Raw genomic sequence first — 19,843 nt, 5'->3', positions numbered from 1 at the left:
GTAAGTCAAGCCTGGGTGACAGCCAGTTTAAAAGCGATCCCTGCGAAGCCACAAGAAAATGCGCAGACTTCATAAACTCCCGATATTGCCTCCTCTGATGGATCTCCTTCATTGCTTTCTTCTCCCGATGCCGTTCGGCTGTGATCATCCTTGGTGGCCAGCAAAGCTGCAGCCGCCTCCTGCACCACCCAGCTCCGCGGACGCCAGCGCTCCTCTGTGCTCAGGTCCAGTGGGGTTGCCGCGCAGCACCGAAGAGCGCATGCGCAGAAAGTCACAGCGGCCTGGGGCAGGTTGTTCGTGCCCACTGCGAGCAAGGAGCCCAGCAGAGATAGGGTGCGGACGCGGCGCATGAGCCAAGGCCTGCGCTGGGAACACAGAGCTGCAATTGTGGAGCCCTCCCTGGAAGCAGAGTTCAAGAGCGAGCAGTGGGGCCGGCACTGTGGTGTAGCGGGTAAAGCCGCCATCTGCAGCGCCGGCATCCCACATGGGCACCGGTTAGCGTCCCAGATGTTCCACTTCCGATCCAGCTCTCTGCTATGGCCTGGAAAAGCAGTAGAAGATGGCCAGGTCCTTGGGTCTCTGCACCCACATGGGAGACCCGGAAGAAGCTCCTCTTTGCTGGATTCGGATCAGCCCAGCTCCGCCCCTTGGAGCTATTTGGGGAGTGAATAACGCAGATGGAAGACCTATCTCTCTCTCTCTCCTCTGCCTCTCTGTAACTCCACCTTTCAAATAAATAAATAAATAAATGTTAAAAACAACAACAACAACAAAAGAAGCTTATTTAAAAAAAAAAAAAGAGCGAGCAGTTGCCAGGGTGAGTGGTCTTCCACTGTATGTGGAGTCTGGGGTTTGCTTTGAGCGCCTTGAAAACTGCTCTGTTTACTGCCGGAGTTAGAGCTGGGTTCCTGCTGTGGGCACCACCAGGTGAGGGTAGGGCAGCCCGGTCCACCCAGCAATCCTTCACCTGCATCTGCACCACGTGCTCTTTGCTAACTTCCCAAAGTCCCCAGCCAGGAATCCAAGGCTGGGTCTGTGGAGAAAATCAAGGTCTGTTCTCTCCCTACCATCACTCTTGGACCTGGAATCCAGGGTCCCTTGCGTGGTTTTCCTGCTTCTAAGAATGAAGACCCTGGGGCAGCCAGACCCAGCAGAAAGCCCATACCCCGCACTGCCCCAACTCCCCTTGAGACCCTGCCAGACCCATCAACCTGCTGCCTCTCTGCTGCCCCAGCTGGGAGGGAGACGTGACCGCTGCTGCCGTGGGCCTGGAGCTGGCTTCTCCTCTTGTCCTTTCCACAGGGAGGCTCAGCTCTGGCTGCTCTTGTTCTTCTGTGGCTATGTGGTCTGGGTTATGGGGGTAGGGGAAGAAGTTTCAATGGCCCCAGGTGACACTGGGGGTGTGGAGGGGCTGGCCTGGCAGCACAATGAGTCTGACATTCAAGCCTGCTCCCCATTCTCATGCCACACACCCCATCCCTGCCCCGAAATCCAGAGATCTCCTGCGACCTGTGGATGACCACAGTGGTCCCTCCTCCATATGCAGCTGAGCCAAAGAAGGCGGTTTAGGGGAGCAGCACGGGAGGAACTTGACCCAGAGGGAAAAGCTGAGTTTGCATCACTGACGTGTGAGATGAGTTAGCTGGAGCCATAGCCCTTTGAGCCATACAGACCCGAATTTTTATGAATCACTGTTTATGTTACACGCAGTAACCAATAACAGATGACTCCCCAAGTCCCACCCCATTGGCAAGGATAATGGGAGAGTGTAGACAGTCTTCTCAAGGGTGAGAGAACTGGCCAGCTGTCTTCAGGGTGACAGAGACAGTGTGGGCTCCACCGCACTGGAACCGCTCTGGGAGGAAGCGTGTGCCTTCCTTCTTAGGCTTCTTACCCACGCTGCTGGCCTGCAGTGGTTTCAAAGCTGTATTAGTCGATGTCGCATTACTATAATGAAATACCCGAGGCAACCAGCTTTATAAAGAGAAAGGGCTTTTTAGCATACAATGTGGAAGGTTCAAGTTCAAGGTCGGGCAGCCCCAGTTGGTTTGGAGATGATGATGGGAGAATGTATGCAGAGGAAGGATCATGCGCTGAGCCAGGAGGCAGACAGCATCAGGGTCCAACTCAGGCTTTTACAACCACACGAGACCCCAGGGCATGCCCCCGGTGACCTAAGCATCTTCCACTGTGCCCTGCTTCCTAGTGGTTCCACCTCTTCCCAGCAGGCCAAGCCCTTAGCACATGTTTTTTTTGTTTGTTTGTTTGTTTGTTTGTTTTTTACAGGCAGAGTGGATAGTGAGAGAGAGAGACAGAGAGAAAGGTCTTCCTTTTGCCGTTGGTTCACCCTCCAATGGTCATCGGGGCCGGTGTGCTGTGCCGGCGCACTGAGCTGATCTCATGGCAGGAGCCAGGTGCTTCTCCTGGTCTCCCATGGGGTGCAGGGCCCAAGTACTTGGGCCACCCTCCACTGCACTCCCGGGCCACAGCAGAGAGCACATGGGCTTTTAGGGGACATTCAGCACCCAGATTAATATCCAGACCACAGCAGACCTAAGGCAGAGGTCAACAGAAGACCTGGTGTCCCTCATTGCACCCCCGTGCAGGTCCTGGCCTCACCACCTCTCGTCTGGTGATTCATAAGGACTCCACCGGGTCTCCCTTCCCTGTGCCTTCCAGTGCTGCCTGAGCTGTGGCTCTAAACTAGAACCTGACCACACCAGGCTGCTACTCAGCAATCACCATTAGCTGTGCCAACCAAACGCCAGTCCTCACTGTGGAGTCAAAGCCCAGCTTCCCGGTTCCCTCCTGCAAACACCCATTCACACAGGCCCCTCAGACCCCCTCTGAAGCCTGCCATCGCCTGCCATCGCCTGCCATCCTATAGTGTTCTGAGAGTGTTAGCCTGTGCAATAAGCCAAGAAAAAAATGGGAGAAGAGAACAAAGGGTAATTATTTGAAGATGATGCCATTAAAACAGAAACAAAAACAAAGCCGGGGCCAGTGTTGTGATGCAGCAAGTTCCGCTGCCACTTGGAGTGCCCACCATTTCTGATCCTGCCTCTGTTCCTGATGCAGCTAATGCAACAATAATAGGATCACTGGCACCCACATGGGAGACCTGGATGGAGCTGTGAGCTCCTGGCTTCAGCCTGGTCCAATCCTGGCTGTGCTGGGCATTTGAGGAGTGAACCAGAAGATTGAAGATCCCTCTGTCTGTCTGTCTGTCTCTCTCCCTTTCAAATAAAAAATATTTTATTTATGAATAAAATATATTCAAAAATAAACATTTTTGAAAAACAAACAATTGAAATACCAACATAACATTGTCAATAATAAAAACTATGGCAATTTCTCTATATGCAAATAGTAACTAGTCAAATATAATAGGGAACTAAAATATCCCATTCACTGTGGCAACAAAAATATAAAATATCCAGGGTTAAGCCAAAGGGAATTTGCAACACCTTTATGAAAAAAATCCATAAAACTATAGTGTGGGATATAAAATAAGAGCTTAATAAAGAAGAGACATATTACAGTACAGGAAGACTTGGTAATAAAGATATTTTAATCCCCCAAATTAATCTATAGATGCAGCTCCCATAAAAATCCCAGCAGGATTTAAGGAGAAGAACTGATAAGATTCAACTGGAAGGGTTCCAAATGACCAAGATGAACTGAGAAATTGTTTTACAAAGAACAGCGAAGGTTGCCCTTCTTGACTGGATATTTTTTTTTTTTTTTTTGACAGGCAGAGTGGACAGTGAGAGAGAGAGACAGAGAGAAAGGTCTTCCTTTGCCGTTGGTTCACCCTCCAATGGCTGCCGCGGCCGGCGCGCTGCGGCCGGCGCACCGCGCTGATCCGATGGCAGGAGCCAGGAGCCAGGTGCTTTTCCTGGTCTCCCATGGGGTGCAGGGCCCAAGCACCTGGGCCATCCTCCACTGCACTCCCTGGCCACAGCAGAGGGCTGGCCTGGAAGAGGGGCAACCGGGACAGAATCCGGCGCCCCGACCGGGACTAGAACCCGGTGTGCCGGCGCCGCTAGGCGGAGGATTAGCCTAGTGAGCTGCGGCGCCGGCCTCTTGACTGGATATTAAAACAGATTATAAAGACACTCATTCAAAATAGAAATAAACAATGAAGACAGCAGGACCGAAAAAGACCCCCAAATAGATCCTCGTACGTGTAGACATTTGGCACCGATAACAGTAGTAATGGATGCTTACTGAGGGCGTCCTGATACCAGGCCCAGTCCTGAGCACTTCTGTGTATAAACTCGTTCAGTCCTGCCAACAACCCCGTGAGGCAGCTGACTGCTATTATTTCCAGTTTACAGACGAGAAAATCAAGGCACAAAGAGGTTCAATAATTTGCCCAAGGGTAAACTCAGTGTAAGAAGGATTGCGTGCAAACTACGTATCATTGAGATAAATGGAAGCAATGAAGTCAGATTCCACCCCCTCAGACTGCTACAATATCAAATCTCAGGTGTGGGAAAGACTTGAATCTAAGAAGAAGCAAGAGAGAATTGGATATTCCTAGCTGCACTGTTCACAGTGAGTGAGAGATGGATGCCACCCAAAGAACCACCAACTGATGAATGAATGGCTAACCAAATGTGGTACATGCATTCAATGGACTATTACTCAGCCATGAAAAAGAATGAGGCTCTGATACACGCTACAACACAGACAAATGTTGAAAGCTTGATACTAAGTCTAAGAAGCCAGACTTCAAAGAGTCCATGTTGTATGGAAGGAAACCTCCAGAATAAGCCGATCTATGTAGGGACACAAAACAGACTGGTGGTTGCCAAGGGCAGGGGAACATGGATAGTAATTCCTCAATGGATACGGGTTTTCCTTGTGTGTGACGAAAATGCCTGGAACTGGAGAGCACTGCTGTGAAGGTATTGAATGCCATGGAACTGCACACAGTAAAGTGGCTAACGGTTCGTTTCATGGCGTGTGGAAGAGATGTTAGCATCTTGGGAGGGTGCAACAATAAAGGCACCCAATGAATCACTCCTCCCGCGTGCCCCTACCCCCACCCCACACCGGACCTGTGCCCCTTTGCAATGTGGCTTTGCTGTTAAAGCTGGGAGAAGCTAGACTGGCCATGTGACGGGCTTTGGTGCAATTCAAGGACGTAAATCTGTCAGCTCAGGAGCTTCTGTCTTAAGGACACTACAACTTCCGCTTTGCCTCCTGGAGGCCTAAGACCACCATCCCACAAGGGCATCCAGGCTGGTGCCTAAGACCACCACCCCACAAGGGTGTCCATTCTGACCTCTTTCAGGACAAGAGGCCACGTGGTGGAGAACCGAGAGGTCCCAGCCACAAGCCAGAACCAACTGCTGGGTTGAGCTTCGTGAGTGATGGATGGTGGGTGAGACCAGCAGGAAAACCAGCCAGCTGAGCTCCACCCACACGGCATCCAGAGCGTCTGAAAATCAAGTGTATGATTAGTGTGTGAAGCCATTATGCCCCCAAGGGTGGGTTGGCTGTAGCAATCGATAACTGATATGTTTGCGCTGAGGAAGGCTTTTATCTTAATGCAATGCAGAAGGAAAAATAATACAGAAATAGGACAAATATGACTACATAAAAATTTAAAGCTTCCGGGAGGCACAAATAAATAAAACACTCCTAGCCTCTGGTGCTCCCCCTGAGGATATACCAGAACCGCCTGGGGTGGTTTTTCAGTGTGCACACGCCAACCTCATGGAGACGGTTCACACGCTAGTGTTCAGAATAAGCGCGTGTGGCTCTAGCTCGTGGTTGAAGCATGGACTCTGTTCAGGCAATGGACTTGTGCTTTGCTTAGGTGGCTTAAAGTCTCTTTGTACTACCTCAGCAGATTGCTATTACAAGGATCAGATACATTTTCTAAGTTTTTAAGCATTTATTCATATGAGAGGCAGAGAGAGACAACAAGACACAGGGAGAGACAGAAAGACAATGAGAGCTCCGGATGGTTCACTCCCCCAAAATCTGTAATGGTCAGAGCCGGACCAGGTCCAAGCCAAGAGCTGGGAGCTCAATCCAGAAGTGCAATACGGGTGGCAAGAACCCAGCCACCTGAGCCGTCCTTGCTGCCTCCCAGGGTCTGCATTAGGAGGAAGTGAGGGTCAGGAGCTAGAGCCAGGATTCAGACTCAGGTACTGCAGTGTGGGAGGCAGGGGTCTTAACCGTGGGGTCAAACACCCACTGCCCAGGGTTAGATAGATTAATGCACAAGAAGCAATTAGGGCAGTGCCTGGCGGATTTGCTGAATGTAGCCAACATGCCTACGTGGCAGTTTTTCCAGGTGACCCCCAGGCACCTTCCATAAAACCAAACAACACCATCTGACCAGGTGTGCGTATGTTTGGAACAATTTTCAACATTCATATTGTTGTTACATCTGCCCATATGATGAGCCAAAGGTTATTACCCTCAACATATGAAGAGCTGTTAGCAATTAATATGAAAAAGATGCGAAGACAAATGCAATCTATTTCAAGGAAACAAAAGACATTCAATGTCTGTGATGATCAGAAATGTATATTAAAGCCATATGTTTCTGGTCTATGATATTTACAAAGAGTATACAATGATGAGTATGTGGGAAAACAGGAACGTTCCTGTCCTGGCTGGCAGATGCTGAGTCGTTACTGGTGTGGCAACCTGCACCCACAATGGTGATGCCATCCCCTTGCCGGAACTTCCCATAAGGAAATCGTCAAGCAGGTTAAGAACAATATATAAATCAGCATGTTAATCGCGGCATTCTTTATCACCGCCCCTTGTTAATACCACTAAGATGCCAATTAATGGAGATTCATGAAGTGAAGGACGCTGATAAGGGACCCCGGAGGGTTCAGAGCAAAGTGAGTATGATGTGATCTGTCTTTGTGGATGAGTGTGCAGAGGGTGTCCCCGAGTGTGGTCCCAGCTGGTGAGGAGGGGCTAACGGGGCAGCAGGTCTGTGCGATTCCATCTCCAGCTGTCTTATCACAGTATTTAATTTTTTGATGGGCTCAAAACTTGGTGGGGAGAGAAAGGTATTGTTTATCACACACCTCAAATGCCAACAAACCCCTCATTTTCTCTTGTTCTTCCACAATAGGCCTGATTTGATGAGCCATTAAGCCCATCATTTAGCAACCAAAAACCTGGTTACCCTTCCTTTCCTCAAGGGCAGGGAGCGAGGAGCATTTGCATTCTGTCTCCCTAATGCAACAAAGAGGAGAGGAAAGATCAAAGGGTTTGGAGTCTAAGGAAACAGGCTGAGTAGTCACATTCTGCTACCACACACAGGGCATCTTCAGAAGGTGCTAGGAAAATGCACGTGTTCTTTTAACTCCCTTTTTAAACAAATTTTTCTGAAGTACTCTCATGTGTGTAAAATGTATTGCAAATACAAGGGTGGGAACGACTGGGAAGATGTGCACCCCAGCATGAAGTAGGGGAGGGGCCAGGAGAGTTAAACCAGGTGTTAACTAATGGAGCAGGTGAGATAAATGATGTGGTTTTACATATATTTCTCGCGGAAGATAAAACAGATCTTGCCCAACGATACGTTTTTGTCCACCTTTCAGATGAATCTCCTTGCTTCACTGTCCCCTTATTTTGACCATGTTGGTGGGCGTCTGGCCGCCATCTTCTGTGGAGTGATCCCGTCTGCTCCTCCGCCCCCAGCCCCACCTCCACCCTGTCCTGAGCACTTGGGACGGGGATGGGCACTAGACAAAGCTGAGCCGAGTAAATTCCCGGGCCAGGAACTTGCAGTCAGGCTGAGAAAGCCAGTCCTTCTCGATGGTTAAACCAGGAGCCTGGACAGTTAGGAGAGGTGATGTGGGCACCATTGTGACCATGAGAGCCCAGGCTCTGAGAAGCGGACCTCCGCAAGCCTCAGCTACGTTCCAGTCTTTAGACTCTGCAAACTTCAAAAAGCCTGATTTTTGTTCCAACCTGTTCTAGTTGGATGATATGGCTGGAAGAACATTAACGCATATCAACTTTGGTACCAGAAGTGGGGTTACACGTAAACAGCCCCTCCCTGTAGGACAGCAAGCTGACTGGGGCAGGATGGGAGTGAGGAAGTCGAGGGTGAGGATTTCCCACCCGAAACTGAGGAACCTCCCACTGGGCGGGCTTAGAGAAACAATCCAAGGTGCTTGTTGGCTTTTGGCTCTAGGATGCCCCAGAGTGAGATGGCTCAGGTTTTCACTGGAGACAGGAAAGGAAGTCTCCTTAGTCCTTCAGGAAATCCACAGTTCTCATCTTAGGCTCTGGTTAGGAGAGAGCCATCAAGGGGGTCTGTCCCTTGGCGGGAAAGAGGAGATGTCCTACCCAGTGTTTCTCCGCACAGGACACTGTGTAGGGAATCCCTCCATGACCAGCAAAGCCTGTGGGAGCTGCTGGCCAAGGAAGAAGCCCACCAAGGAACTGTGGCAGGCATGAAAGATTCCACTGTTCCTGTCACTCCCTTATTCTCTCTATGCAGGAAGAAATGGTATTTGCTTTGGACTGGTCTCCATGTGAGGGGCAGTTGTTCTAGAAGGTTCTTAATGAATCCCTCCATCCAAAAGAAATTCACAGCTGTTCATGGGGCATGTTGGGGAAGATTTTGTCACTCAGCCCACGGATGGCACCGTGGGACCTGGTGCAGATGGGGTAGAGTGGTCCGCTCCCTCCAAAAACGAGGTGTCCTAAGAAAGGGAGCCCCATTGCTGCCTGGTGGGGGTGGGCAGGGACAGGTGGTTTTTAGATACTTGCCATTGGGAGAGAAGCCCTCTAGTATTGGATGGGGACAGTGGAACACGCAGCAGGGAAGGGAGATGTCTTATTCGCCTTGCGATTTTGCTTCCAAACATCTCATCACCAGCTGCCCTCCTGGCTCTAAGCTCCATGGGTAACCACTGCATCCCACAAAGTGTGTGTTCTGGGGCTGGTGTTGTGGTGCAGTGGGTTAAGCCCCGCACCGTGATGCCAGCATCCCAGGCTGGAGTGCTGGTATAAGTCCTGGCAGCTCTACTTCAGATCCAGCTCCTTGCTAATGCACCTGGGAAGCAGTGGATGGAGGCCCAAGGGCCTGGACCCCTGCCACCTGCATGGAAGACCCGGATGGAGTTCCAGGCTTCTGGCTTTTGCTTGGTCCAGCCCTCACCTTTGCAGCCATTTGAGAAGTAAATCAGAGGATGGAAGATTCTCTCTCTCTCTCTCTCTCTCTCTCTCTCTTCTGTCACTCCGCCTTTCAAATTAATTAATTAAATCTTTTTTAACAATATGTGTCCCTTTGTGCTTATGCTTGCTACAGTCGTGTTTTGTTTCTTGCAACTTATATAGTCTTGCATTTTTAAAATTACGTTTTTCTCCTAGAAGGGTAATAACCAAAGATGATAAAAAATTCAAATAGGTCAAAGGCCGCTCAAGGAGAAGTAGACCTCTCGTCCAGGCCAGACCCCGTCCCTCTGCCCAGAGGCACTGCCACGAACAGTCTCTGTAAACCCTCTCAGAAACCATCCATGCATGGCGGCTTTGTGTGTGTTTTTAACAAATAAGAGCTTATTATGCACACTGTTCTGCACTTTGTTCTTCTTTTTACTTAATAATATCTTGGAGATCGTTTTATGTACTAATTCGTTTTTAATTTAAAAGCCACATAAATAAATAAAGGGTGCCGTGATAATTAGTTAACTGTTTATGAAAAATATTACTTTGGTTTCCTTCCCCATACTATGCACTAATATAAATTCCAAGTAGCGGATTAAAGTGTATTTTTTTAGTAACAAATGAAGGTCTCAGAAATACTGGAAGGCAGTGTGGGTGATGGCCCTCGGATGGCAGAGGCTGGGGCAGGAGCAATCCTGGCAGGCCTGACATAAATGTGGGAACTACAAAATCCAAGACCCCTGACTTGGGTGTGTACCAGCCACGTGGGGCCCCAGGGCATCTTGGGCTGAGTCCCCTGGAAGCAGAGGGCGGGGCAGGAGCTTGAGGCTGGTGCTCCCAGGAGACCCCTGTAGAAAGTGAGGAGGCCGACCCACGGCTCAGCTACGGCTGAGGCCACAGCCAGTCCCACAGGTGATTCTGGAGCTGGGACATCCTTCAGAGTTGCCTCCGAGTGGAGGCCAGAGTTGGGTCTTTGGGCAGCACCACCCAGGGGAGGTATAACCTTGGAAGAGGGCTTCCATGCCATTGCCAAGGTCATCCCCAGTGGAGAACACAGCGGTAATCCTAGCCCTGGATCTGGGGCAGCACCGTGGTGTCCACTGTAAGGGGAAAGGCCCCTTGCCCGGGGCTCCTGGCTGCATGCACTCTCCAAGTGCTTTTACAGATCTGAGGCTAGTGGGTGGGCCCAGCCTCTAGGGAGATCACCTCTTCTGGAGCCCTGGGACTGGGAGCAATGGGTGGGCCCCACCCCCACCCTCTGGGTTCTGGGAGCCTGAGTTCCCTGGCAGAGCTGCCTATGGGAGTGATATCAAAGAAGGTGGTCCCAGAAATCTGGCCGAGGGGAGGGTTCAGGGTCAAAGGTGGGCTCTGGGGAGGGGACTTAGCTTTGTTGGAGAACAGGAGGTGATGATGGGTTGGGGGTGGGGCAGGACTGAACAAGGTGGTTCTGCAGTACACAACCTGCACCACTCCAGGCTAAGCAGGGAGCTTGGTGCCTGGAGACCTGCAGGGTCCCACAGCCCCACCCTCACTACCTCAGCCACTGCTGGTTTGGAACAAATTGTCCAGAGAGAGAGAGATGTAGGGACAGCTAGGGAGTCATAGGTCCGTCGGAGGCAGCTGGAGGTACAGTATTATCCCCTACACACACATACCTCTGGCCCCACTCTACAGATGAGTTGACTGAGGCCAAGGAGTATCCTGGGAGCCCAGAGATGCCGTGGTGGAAAACAGTACCCCTGGGTGCCCTGCAGGCCATTGCAGGACAGGGCATGGCTGCTCAGGGAGGGACATGACCCCTCCCGAACCTCAGATCCAGCAGGAGCAGGAGCAGGTGGGCCTTGCGCTGTGGCCATTGCAGTCTCTGGCCAGGGCTGGGCCTGAGCGAGGAGCTCAGGAGGAGTCGCTGTGGGTCTGGTTGCCAGGATACGGCACGGCCATGCCGAAGCATCCTTGGAAAACCCCTTTCTCTGAAACACCCCCGACCAGAGTCGGAGCGGAAGGGCCAAGTCTCATTATGGGCTGAGCAGACGGTTCTTAACAAATTGTCCTCTGCAGGCCCAACAGACAGGGACGTGTGGGCAGCTCAGCGGCAGGAGAGCTGGGGAGGGGCCGGGCACCTGGAGCTGGGTGGGGGAGGGGCGTGCACACCCCTTGGATCAGCAGCAAGTCGAAGGCCCTCACGGTTCTCCCACCACTACCCCTCCAGACACTGTGCCCCCACCCTGACCAGGCACCCCTTCCCCAGCACCCCTCGGAGCTCCTGGGGAGCCAGGTGCTGGGAGCCAGCATTATGGATTACTCCCCAAAGCAGGAAGGACAACTAACAACGGAGAGCGAAGCTCTGTTTACACCGTATTGATTCTGGCCTTGCAGAGACTCGGAGGCCGTGAGAACCACACCTGCTCAGGGCAGGTTGTCCCAGGGCACACGCAACCTCTCCTTCGGACACTGTGCCTCCCTCTCCCCACCCTGAGCTGCAAGCATGGCGGTCATGGCTGGTGCATTTGGGGTTCAAGTCCAGGTCCCAGGCACAAAGGGTTCCACGGAGCACTCGGGAACTACAGGAGAGGGTTTTCCAGGTGTGGGAGAGAACAGCTCGTTGCATGCAGTTCAGGACAGTGTGAGCGAGCTGCCCAGGGTGCCCAGGGCATGGTCCTGCTGTCTGGCAGAAGGACAAGGGGGGATGGCACCAGCCGTGAGCCCCTGGATTCTGGTCATGGCTGCTCCCCTGGCCTGCCCCCAGGAGAAGAGCTGAGGTGCAAGGGCTGTGGGATCACATCCCAGTCATGCCCTGCTCTGCTCTGCGCAGCCTGGGGCAGTGGGTTTAGCAGGGAGTCTTGGTGAGGTGGGGCATTGTGGGAGGTGGGAGTGGGGGAGGACTTCCTATGTTCCAGTCTACTTCAGGGCCTCGCTCAGGAACTGGGACAGGCCACTGCCCGGGCAGGAGGGTCAGAGCTTTGGGTGGGGGTGGGCAGGAGCTGGAGGCAGGCCCCCAGACTCAGCGGAGGCATCCCACTGTCGGGGACATTTTGACTTTTGTCCGCTTTTGTTGGTCTGGGCCGGTAATGTGCTCTGGAGTCCTAAGGGAAGGACTTGTGTCCACGCTGAGGCCAGTGGTCGTTAGCGGTCTAGAAGTAGCCTCCAGGCAGTGCATGGCCCTCGCCCATCCTGGAGGCGTGTTCTCACCGGGGAGCCTGGGGCACCTGCCTGCCACCTTCTCCGTGCAGCCCCCGGGGAAGGATAGAGAGGATCATATAAGCATGAGTTGCCTGCGAGTGCAGTCCAAGGGTGATGGGCTGGCTGGGGGCCTGGAGCCCTCTTCCCTGTCCGTGGGGAGCCCTGCCAGCAGCACCCACAGAAGAAGAGACACCCGAAGCCTCTCCTTCAGACCAACCAGCCCGAGGGTGAAAGGGTGGCCATCCGGGTGCTACCTCTTGGGAACACCTGTGGGGTCGGTGTCACCCCACAGGCTGTGCGGGAAATGGGCTAACACAGCGAAAGTGCTGCTCCCCTTGAGTGTAGAACAAAGTCGGCAGGGACAGGACAGGTTTCTGCAAGCCTGGGCCAGGACGCGACACAGACGCTCCCCAGTGACTGCGAAGGGACCCCACGCCCCGCCTGTCTCAGCGGTCCTGAGCCAGGCACAGTTTACACTGCCCAGCGCCTCTGCAGGGAGTCCTTGGGGACCAGCAGAGAGCAGTCAGGGCTGACCCCTCAGCTCAGCGCGGAAGGCAGTTAGCAAGGAGCTTGGCTGTGGTCACACCCTCGGACTGCAGTGTGGCGGTCACGGTGCACAGCTGCCATTGTTCCTGCGCTCACGGGAATGAGGGAAAATTGCTCCTTAAAACCACCACACTGGGGCCAGTGCTGAGGCGCAGCAGGTTAAGCCACTGCCTACAACGCCGGCATCCCTTGTGAGTGTTGGTCCGAGGCCCGACTCATCCAGTTCCCTGCTCATGTTCCCAGGAAAGCAGCGGAAGATGGCGCAAGTCCTTGGGCCCCTGCACCCACGTGGGAGACCCGGAGGAAGCTCCTGGCTTCAGCCTGGCCCAGCCCTAGCCATTGCGGTCATTTGGGGAGTAAACCGGCAGATAGAAGATTCTCTCTCTCTCTCTCTCTCTCTCTCTAACTCTGCCTTTCACATAAAATAAATCTTTAAAAAGAAAAACCGCCACTCTTCTGGGAGACTGGAGCTGAGGAAGAAAGATGATCCTCCTAGGATCTCTGCCGTTCTTCTCAGGGATCTGCTTTTGCTTCTGCCCCCGCTGAGTCTGGGTGTGCGTGCACGTACGTGCGTGCGTGCGCGTGTGCGCGTGTGTGCACACACAGGAACTGACAGTTGTGGGCTTGGAGCCAGCTGTGGGAGTGAAAGTGGGCCCTGCCAGGGGCACCTGTCTCTGTGATGGACAGCAGCTGGGAGCCCAGGCCTGCTGTGGAGGACAGGGGTGCCCACGGAGCAGCCCCCACCCCCACCCTGCAGAGGCCAGCAGCCGTCTCTTTCCTTGGCTTCTCTGGAGCGGCTGGGGTGGTGGGCTGCACTGAGCAAGCCACAGAGGCCCGAGAAGCTGCCGGGGGTGAGAACGGAGCAGTGGCTGCGGCTGGGCCGGATGCGTCCCAAGAACGTAACCAGCGTGCCTCTGCCGGGCTCGGAGCTGCAGCAGTGCCTGGAGAGGTAACAGACTTGGCACTGCCTGTGAAATATGGTCTCGCTCGTAAGGGGAATCTGGGTTGTGTTGGTTAGGTTTTAATACGGCCGTGTTGGACTTTTAAATGCTGTTAGCAAAGTAATGCATGAGGCCGGCGCCGCAGCTCAGTAGGCTAATCCTCCGCCTTGCGGCGCCAGCACACCAGGTTCTAGTCCCGGTCGGGGAGCCGGATTCTGTCCCGGTTGCCCCTCTTCCAGGCCAGCTCTCTGCTGTGGCCCAAGAAGGCAGTGGAGGATGGCCCAAGTGCTTGGGCCCTGCACCCCATGGGAGACCAGCAGAAGCACCTGGCTCCTGGCTTCGGATCAGCGCAGTGTGCTGGCCATAGTGCGCCGGCCGCGGCGGCCATTGGAGGGTGAACCAACGGCAAAGGAAGACCTTTCTCTCTGTCTCTCTCTCTCTCACTGTCCACTCTGCCTGTCAAAAAGAAAAAAAAAAGTAATGCAAGGACACAGTTCCCCCAAATCAGACATCAGCCAAGGACCTGGAACAGGAACTCGAGTGCGCTCCCCCACTCACCAGTCTAGCTCCCGGAGACAATGCCTTTTTGGACTCCCGAGGGTCAGGCAAGCTGAGGCTCCCGAATGTCTCACCTCCCAACCTGTGCTCTGTGCATGCTCCTCTGCCTGGGCCTCCACTCCCGGCAGTGCCCGAGGCTGTTCTTGCAGGGCTGGGCCCCATCATCCGGGGAAGAACCTGCTGGTATTCTAGCCGGGAGTGCGGAGTGTGTGTGACGTGGGCGGGGCGTGTGCTGTTTGGGTGTGGGGGATGGGGCGTGAGGGAGGACATCCCATACCCCACCTGGGGAAGAGGCATAGGAGGGCTCACTCTCAACTCCCCCGCCCGCACCCTCCCCACACCCCGTCGTGTCTGATGTCCCAAAGTCAACTCTGCCTCAATTTCCCAGCAAGATGAGCGCCAGCCCCTCGTCTCCTGCAGCCAGGGGACAGGCTCTGGGCCTGGGAAGCTACTGATAGCTTTCCTGAGTTTCCATAGTTCACTATATTGCAGTAACAAACTTTACGGGAATGCACAGGAGACAGACAATACCAAAAGCAAGGATTTGCCTGTGGGACATCTCAGAAAAGTACCATGAAGGATCAGAATCTACTGTGTGATAAAAATGCTACAAATGCCATTGAGTTGCTGTCAGCAAAAATTGCCTCGTTTGTTTAAAAAAAAAAAAAAAACTCCAAATGCTGGCATTGTCCAGGAAAATGTAGCAGGTTGCTTTATAACCGTCGCCAAGTTGAACGGCTGAGACTTGTTCACTGAAACATTGTGGTTTGCGTGATTGGGTTACCTCCCCGCATTTATATGAAAAATTAACACACAAATGAAAACGGAAAAGCTGCCAATACCTGTTTGCATCCTCTAGTTTTCCACTCACAAGCATATGCAACGTACCTTTTGACCCCATGGGAAAAACATATCTAACATTCAGAGCCACCGATAGCAAGAATAGACTTTTTTTTAAAAGCAAACATTTTCTACTTTTTTTTTTCCAAAAAGAGATTTTATCAGATCCAGTTTTATAGCACTGCAAACTTGGCAGCTGACTTTTAAAAACAAATATTTATTTTTAGTGAGAGAGAGAGAGAGAGAGAGAGATCTTTCATCTACTGGTTTACTCCTCAAATGCCCACAACAGCCAGGGGCTGAGCCAGGCCAAAGCCAGGAGCCTGGTACTCAATCCTGGTCTCCTACATGGGTGGCAGGGGCCATCACCTGCTTCCTCCCAAAATGTGCGTTAACAGGAAGTAGAATCCCACATGGGGTGCTGGAGTCCCAAGCAGTATGTAAGCCACCGCAGCAAGCCCACTCCCACAGTGTCCTAAGCACGTCCTCCCTGGGGGCGGCTGCCAGCTAGATGTCTTTTGGCATAGTTGTTATGCAATTGGCATGGACAGCATGTAGGTTGGTGTCTTCCAAAAGGCCACAGAGGCAAAGCACCAAAAGTTGTACTCTGCAAGCACAGATCTGTTTTGAAGTCCCAAGCAATTTCTCTCACCACACTTGGAAGGGGAGCTGGATTTCTGATGATGTCCAGTTTCAACAGGTGCCACCATGTCAGGCCTGTAACAGTGGGATTTCTTCACCCTGCCAGCAGAGGGCGCACTCTTGCGATCAGCTTATGTGGCCAGTTGCTTCCTGGATGCCTCATCATTGGGCCGGTCTGATTTGGAGGGGCTCTGGTTTAGCCACCTCCTTTCTTACTCCCTTTCTCTTGACGCTGGAGTTCTGTGAACTGGAGGCTGGTGTTAGAGTGACAGTGGCAGCTAAGGAGTGGAAAGATCTGTTGACAGCACTTTAGTTCTTTGGTTTTTAAAAAAATTTGGTAAAATATGCATAACATAACATGTGTCGCTCCCCGTCTTCATGGGGGAACGACACAGAACCCTGCCTAGGCTTCATATCCGAGTCACGGCACCATTATGTCGCTCCCCCTCTTCGTGGAGGAGCAACACAGGACCCTGCGCTGTTCTTTCGTCTGCTCGGCCTTCCCTGGGTTTGCTGCTGGTTCTTCCCGGGTTGGCTACTATCCCTTCCACCTCCGTGGAAGGGCAGTTCCCCCTGGCCGCATTCCCCACTTCCGCAGGGGAGCGGCACACCGCCGGCCGGTTCTCTCGGGGGCTGCACGGGTTCCCTTAGATGTTCCCCATAGATGTTCCTGGTGCATGCCGTCTCTCTCCTCCTTTATAGTCCTCCTCCGCCAATCCCAACTCGGCTGCCCACACGCCGAGTACGCTGCTCTCCTCCAATCAGGAGCAAGTCCTACAGTTTATTGGTTGAACTGGAGGCAGCTGTGCGGAAGCTGTTTACTTCTCTCCCAGCGCCATATTGTGGGAGAGCAGATGCATAGAATAAGTCTTAATTCCAGTAACAGTCTAGTCCGGGCTGCTCCCCACAAACATGTATCATCTTAATGCTTTTAAAGTGTCCAATTTGATGACATTAAGTACCTGCACGATGTTGGGTGACCGTCACAGCTGTCTTTCCACCACCAACAGAAACTGTACCCATTCAGCAATAAACATCCCATAATAGCCTACCGCTCTCAGCTTCTGCTTTCAGTCTCTATGGATTTGCCTATTCTAAATATTTCATTTAAACGGAATCATGCAATGTTTACCTATTTTACTTAGCATAAGGTGTTTAAGGTTCATCCATGCATTGCCTGTAGCAGGATTTCAGTCCATTCCATGGAATGGACATACTGCACGCTGTCCATATCTATTCATCTGTTGATGGACCCTTGGGTCGTTTGTGCCTTTTTGGCAATTATGAAAAAGGCTTTTGTAAATATTGGTGCGCCTGTATCTGTTTGGTCCCTCTGTTGAAAGATTTGGGGCATACACCCAGGAGTGGATCATGTGATAATTCTGTGTACAGCTTTCTGAAGAATTGCCAAACTGTCCCGATGTGAGCTTTGCCAATTTACATTCCTACTAGTAATACACGAAGGGGTCAGTTCCTCCCTATTTCCATCAGTGTTGGTTATTTCCCACTTAAAAGAATAATTATAGCGGTGGGCATTTGGCCTGCTAGGGCAACAGTTTACATGCCCACATCTTAACAATATTAAACCTTCCAGTCTATCAACAAGTGATGTCTCTCCATTTATTTAAGATCTTCTTTAGTTTCTTGTAGCAAAGTTCTGTAGTGTACAAATCTTTTGTCTCCTTTGGTCAAATTTATTCCTAAGTATTTTCTTCTTTTCTTATGTTACTGTAAATAGAATTGTTTTCTTGGTGTCATTTTTAGATTCTTCATTGCAACTCTACAGAAATAATGGTGTCCACCTCCTTTTTATAGCTTGCAACGTTGCTAAATTCATTCATTAGCTCTAACAATTCTGTGTGGGCTTCTTAGGGTATTCTCTGCATAATCATGCATTTGTGAATAGAAATCATTTTGCTTCTTTCTTTCCAATTTTAATGTCTTTTATTCTTTTTCTTATGGCACTACTCTGGCTAGGACTTCCACACTATTGAATAGAAGTTCAGCAGGAGTGCTGAAAGCAGGCCTCTATGGCCTTGGCCTTAGCGGCAAAGCATTGCATCTTTCACCACTGGGTAGGATGTCAGCTCTCTGTTTCTAGTATAAGCGTATGGCCTTTACTGTGGTGAAGAAATTCTCTTCTGTTTTTAGTTTATTAAATGTTTTTATCATAGAAGAGTATAGAGTTGAGTTTTGTCAAGTGTTTTTTTTCCTACATCATTTGGGATAATTATGTGTTTTTTAAACCTTCATTAGTGGTATAGTTTTTTTGTTTGTTTCTTTTTTTTTAACAGAGAGAGAAAGGGAGAAAGAAAGAGATAGAAAGAGATCTTCCATCTGCTGGTTCACTCCCTAAAATGGTGGTGGCTGGAATTGGGTTAGTCTGAAGCTAGGAGTCAGGAGATTCTTCTGGGTCTCCCACGTGGGAGCTGGGGCCCAAGGACTTGGGCCATCTTCTGCTGCTTTCCCAGGCCATAGCAGAGAGCTGCATCAGAAGCTGAGCATCTGGGGCTCAAACCCATGTCCATATGGGATGCCGGAGTCACAGGTGGAGTCTTAACCTTCTATACCATGGCGCCAGCTCCCATTAGCATGACAAATTATACTGATAGATTTTTTTGTATGTTGAACTACATATTTTTTAAAAGATTTATTTATTTTATTTGAAAGTCAGAGTTACACAGAGAGGGGAGAGGGAGAAGGAGAGGGGGAGAGAGAGAGAGAGAGAGAGAGAGGTCTTCCATCTGCTGGCCCACTCCCCAATTGGCCGCAATGGCTGGAGCTGTGCCAATCCGCAGCTGGGAGCCAGGAGCTTATTCCAGGTCTCCTACGCAGGTGCAGGAGCCCAAGTACTTGGGCCATCTTCCACTGCTTTCCCAGGCCATAGCAGAGAGCTGGATTGGAAGAGGAGCAGCCAGGACTTGAACCGGCACCCATATGGGATGCTGGCACTGCAGGCGACAGCTTTACCTGCTAGCCACAGCGCCAGTCCATGTTGAACTATTTTTACATTCTGTGAATAAATTCTTCTTGATTGTGACACTGAATCCTTTTCTTGTGCTGTGGAATTCAGTTTGCTAGTATTTGGTTGAGAATTTTTCCATCTATATTTGTTTTTCAATGGCCTGAGTTGGGCCAGGCCAAAGCCAAGAGCCAGGAGCCTCATCCGGGGCTCCCAAATACTGGGCCATCTTCTGCTGCTTTTTCCAGGCCATTAGCAGGGAGCGGGATCAGAAGTGGAGCAGCCAGGACACAAACTGGAGCCCATATGGGACACCAAAGTCATAGGAGTCATAGGCGGTGGCTTTACCCACTGCTCCACACCAGCCTCTCTATCTATCTATCTATCTATCTATCTATCTATCTATCTATCTATCTATCTTTTAAAGATGTATTTATTTATTTGAAATGCAGAGTTACAGAGAGGCAGAGGCAGAGAGAGAGAGAGAGAGAGGTCTTCCTTCCGCTGGTTCATGCCCCAAATGGCAGCAATGGCCAGAGCTGTGCCGATCCAAAGCCAGGAGCCAGGAACTTCCTCTGGGTCTCCCACGTGGGTGCAGGGGCCCAAGGACTTGGGCCATCTTCTACTGCTTTCCCAGGCAAGAGCAGAGAGCTGGATGGGAAGTGGAGCAGCCAGGACTGGAACTGGTGCCCGTATGGGATGCCAGAACTCCAGGCGGCAGCTTTACTTGCTATGCCATGGTGCTGGCCCCCGCATCTATATTGTAAGGAATATTGGTCAGCAGTTTCCTTGTGGTTCTTTATTTGGCTTTGCTGTCAGTGCAGTACTACATCTGTAGAAAGACTTAAGACATGCTCCTTCCCTTTCGAGTTTTGACGAGTTTAAGAAATAGTGATGATAATTTTAAATGATTGATGAAACTTATTAGTGATGCTTTCTAGTCCTGGGCTTTTCTTTGTTAAGAGATTTTTTTTTTAATGTTGATTTATGTGAGAGGTAGAGAAACAGAGAG

This window comes from Oryctolagus cuniculus, chromosome 18 (genome assembly GCF_051225735.1).
Source record: "Oryctolagus cuniculus isolate XC-2025 breed Fujian yellow rabbit chromosome 18, ASM5122573v1, whole genome shotgun sequence".
NCBI classification, from domain to species: domain Eukaryota; kingdom Metazoa; phylum Chordata; class Mammalia; order Lagomorpha; family Leporidae; genus Oryctolagus; species Oryctolagus cuniculus.
This window is presented reverse-complemented; position numbering follows the sequence as displayed.